This window comes from Pinus tabuliformis, chromosome X (assembly GCF_031772625.1).
Source record: "Pinus tabuliformis cultivar Carrire ecotype Pingquan chromosome X, CPIR1, whole genome shotgun sequence".
NCBI lineage: Eukaryota > Viridiplantae > Streptophyta > Pinopsida > Pinales > Pinaceae > Pinus > Pinus tabuliformis.
The window spans coordinates 1,306,975,091-1,306,979,842 of NC_142308.1; the positions used below are offsets into that span (position 1 = coordinate 1,306,975,091).

Consider the following 4,752-nt stretch of genomic DNA (forward strand, 5'->3'; position numbering starts at 1 on the left):
AAACATCATGGTTTGTGTGATCAATAGAAGAGCAACAATTTATGTTTTATGTGTGAATTCATGCTTTGTATCCTCCACCTTTCCAACAAATTCACTGAGATTGTAGCTAAGATATAAAATAATATACATCTTGGAAAACTAGAAATCGAATTGAAACAACAAAATATTGCATGAAAATACCAAAGTTCGTAAGTATAAGTCTTCAGAATCCTGCTTAGAAAATACCCCAAACCTAGTATGCATATAACAAGTCTATATGGTTATTACGATGACAAAGTGGAAAACATAACTAAGGAAGTCTCTTAAGTAACCAAAGAAAAAACCCGAAAACATCATTAAATTACAAAAGAGTATAAAATAAATGAACTGAAATGTCCAAACATATGCACTCCTAATCATAAGTCGACCTTTCAATTGAATATAATTTGGAGGAAAATATATAGTAGTCATATTGGTTCTTTTCAAGAACTGGGGGCTGCATGTGGCAACAGTAACATCTTTCCCAAATAAAATTTATAACTTCACTATACAAACTAACAATTAACAATACAAGGGCTTACATGCCATAAATATTTGTGACAGAGCAAGATGTTATTACAAGTTAATTCTTAAGAAGGGCCAAGGTCAAGCCCATCGATCTTAGGATCCCAATGCCTTAAAAACCTTCTTGCAGGAAGACTAAATTCCTAATAACCGAGAGAAAAGACAATATGCTGACAATGGCATAGAAACCCTCACAGAGAGAAGGATTTAGGAAACCTGTAAGCAAGTCGACAACCAAGACACATGCAAGCCACTGTTAAGAAAGAACCTAGAAATTTTAGATAAAGGTCAAGCGTAGTGTTGGGAAGAAGAATTAGTGAATGTCATACCTACAACCACATAGAAAAAGATCAAAATTAGTAAATATGTTCCATGCGGAGGAAAATGCTTAAGGGAAAATTAAGGGTATGAATGATAAATATTTACCTGAGAAACTGCTATTGTTCCTAGTCATCTGTCCACCTCACAATCAATGTACAGTTATTACTGAGAATGAGCTAAGAATTGAAGGCAAAATAGTTCCAAAATGAGACTATCTCACCTTGCTAGGGCCTAGTTTAGTATGCACAGAGAATTATCACCCCGGGAGTGAGGGAGGCTGACCCAACTTGAGAAATAGACATTTAAATAACATTAAAAAGGGTATCCACTATATACAACAAAGGAAAGAAGAATAAAGAAACACAGTAAAATAGCTCGAGAGAAATTGATACTTGGCAAAACATGAAACCATCGAAGGTTTGTCACCGATGAGTTTTCCTTCATGAGGGTTGCAAATATGAATTCATAGAAATGTAGGGATGGAATGAGTAGTAGGGCATTAGGGTAGGGTGGCTAGTTACTAGGTAACTACTCCCATCCCAACTCATCAAACCCTAGCTAACATGCACTCTAGATTTTCTCTACATCTTTAGAAGTGAAATTAAGCCACCAAGTGGCATAAATCCTTAGAGACTCTAGAAATTTCCCATTGGTTCTATAAGGTTACCATAATGTGTCAATTAAACGTTGTAAGTGGTACAGTTCAATAATTAATGTCTCATATTAAACTAGTAACGGGTGAATTTAACTCAATGTACGCCTAATACAATAATTAATATAATTTTAAGGGAAAAATTGTATGGTGAATTATACAAAATGGTAATTTATAAAGGTAATGATGAATACAATATTGATAAATGTTAATAATGATGTTCTAGCTTGGAAATTTTACTTCACACTCAACACTAGATGTGGCTCCCCAAAAATGTTGGAACTCTGGTCATGGGAAGAAAAGAAACAAGACTCTCTACAATGCCCATCCTATGTGTATAATGCACAATGAAATTTTAGTTAAGGGAAAAAAAAAGATTTAAGGGAAAAACAAATTGAAATCTAGCCTATGCACTTTGCAGTAGATACAACAATACATTCTCACGGGGAGAAAGAAAAACTACACACTTTACATTTTACATTTTGCACACGAAATGTGGAAATGTTAAAAAAAAGGAAACAAAACTTTTATTGTATTCTTATTTTTAGATGTAGATCATATATAAAATAGATATACTAAGGTTATGATCAAATTTGTTATTATTAGAAGCCAAAGAAAATAAAATTTTCAATATTCTTTGTTCCTTATTCAATATTCAATAATTTTTCTCTTGGGAATTATTCAATATTCAATCATTCTCCTTTTGGGAAGTATTCTTTGTTGAATATGTTCCATTTGTGTTGTGAAATATTTCTTAAATAAAAACAACCCCAAATTCTTGTTTATTCCACTATTTCAAGAAAGCTTTGAGGTATCTTAATTGGTTGTAAAAGTGATGGATAAAATATCCCCAAATTCTTGCTTATTCCACTATTTCAAGAAAGCTTAGAGGTATCTTAATTGGTTGTAAAAGTGATGCATAATTGTGTCATTACCTAATGGGGATTCTTGGAACCATTTGGAAATATTATCATGGAGGAATGTGTGTTGGAGCCAAAATAATTCAATGTGAAATATGTTTACCCTTCCATGCATAATTAGTGTGTGTTATGGGCCCCTCATTGCACCTAATAGACATCAGTTATGCATAGAACTAATTAAAGAATAAAATATAGAGATAATAATCTTACGAAGAAGCCAATTAATAATTTCAATAGTTTATTAATGAAAAAATTTAAAATTTCTAAATTTATTTTAGCACAAATTTTTTAATAAGTAAAATTTTTATTATGATTAAAATTCTAATAAGAAGTAAAAAATACTAATAAAACTTTCATGTTGTCTTTTATTTCAATAATGAAAAATAAAGATAACGATAAATATCATAAAATTGTTGCATTATAAAATATGATAACATTTTTGAAAGTATTCATAAAAGTTCATACATATTTTATATTAAAAGAATTAAAAGGAGCTTTTATACATGTATTATAAATAGTTTCTATAAATATTAATAGTAATATACAATACTCTGTTTTAGCAACAACTCTAAAACAAACTATAGAGGAGTTACCACAAAGTACAAGAGAGTTGTTACTATTGAGTAGCCCAAAAGTAGTTTCAACAACGAACAAAGATTGTGACAAAGTAGAAGAGAGTTCTCACCACTACAACATGGAGTAGCCTCAATGTAGTTTCAACAATTGCAACAACTCTCTCAACAATAGTATGGTGGGTCCTCCAACAAACTTGTTAAGTTGAATAGTCAAACTCTCTGAACAACAACATTTGTTCATACTGAAGTCAAGGTTTCTTGGAAATGTCTTTGCTCAACAAGAATCCTCATTATGCCATGATAAATTAAACATAAATTTCTAATTCCTAATATATTTAGGAAAAAAAACCAATGTTCCATGAAATAAATTTCTAATTCCTAATATACTTATTGAAACAACCGGTTGTTCAATAAAATGAAATGAAATTTCCATCAGGGAAAAATGGAATACAAATAGAAAGCCAAGCGCATATGAAATGAAATACACATAAGGAAGAAAAAAAAATCCATTCTAATGCGAATAAAAAGCTAACCACAGCACATAATTGATTTCTATTGCTGATTTACATAGAATATAACACAGTAAATGCCTTGTGTCTCGTACTTGAATTGTTTAATTTATACAAACCCATTGAATTAAAAAAAATTACCTCACCATATACAAATTAGAACTCAATTCTATTTAATTCATATGAATGAGGAAATTCATATTTAAATAAAATGAGGAAATTCTATTTAATTCATATGATTTGAACATAGTCAATTTGCTTCCCTTTGAGTAGTTGAATGGGCCTTAACATTCAATCTATGTTCCCCAACTTCAGTGAGTTCACCAAAATGGTCTTCCGGCATATAGTAACTGGTTACAGGATCTGGCATCCAAGACGTCTATGTATAACCTGCAACATGCAGCAGCTTTATCATTTGTTCGTTTTGCGTCTGCCCAAATTGATCCCGCTGAGAAATCTACATTGGCTGCGACAACGTTGTATCCTCGCCTGCAATGGAACCAAGAAAAATATATTGGAATCAGTAACCCTATTGCTAAATTCGAGTTCATTTCTCAGATTTAGCCCTGATTTTGAAAGAAGAGTTCATATCATAAAATATGGTATAAATCGGTTATAATGTTGTAAAGAAAGCTTACATAGCCTGAGTGCCCAGATCTGATCTGAAACCAAAACCACTTTTTCCAAAACCATACAGAACACCTGCAACCATAACCTTGACATGGAACATACGAGATGATGTAGCAAGAATGACGGGATTCAAATTTCAAATTTATCTAAATGATGTTGAATTCAATGGATCCATGGCATGGTATGGATGATGGTGGATGGGTGTCAAACAACAGACGTTGACAAACGGTGGGACCCGACACCTCAACGAGACAGACAGCGAGCGTCAAGGAGAAATTCAAAGTTGTCGGAGTAAGTTAGTCAGCGAGGGGAGGGCACAAAAACCAAAGGGTGAAAGGTGGAATAGTTAGACTATTCCAATAAGTTTAAACTATGGTTATTAAATTCGAATAAATTCGAATTTATTGGATACGGAAAAAATTCGATCCTATAAAATTTAATATGGAAAAAATTTGACATTTGTAAATCTTTTCGATCGGTGAAAGATCTTGTTGACTCTATGGACATGAAGGGTGTCTACTTGATCCCTTGTTCTTGTGGAACCCCCTATATGGGGGAAACATGACGCTCCATCCATCAGAGGATAAGCGAACATGCAGCTG

The 4,752-nt window shown here is 32.5% G+C and overlaps 1 pseudogene; it reads right to left on the reverse strand.

The window, feature by feature from the left end:
• Positions 1-3,770: 3,770 nt before the first annotated feature.
• Positions 3,771-4,280, reverse strand: LOC149144865 (uncharacterized; annotated as a pseudogene).
• Between the last annotated feature and the right edge of the window lie 472 nt (positions 4,281-4,752).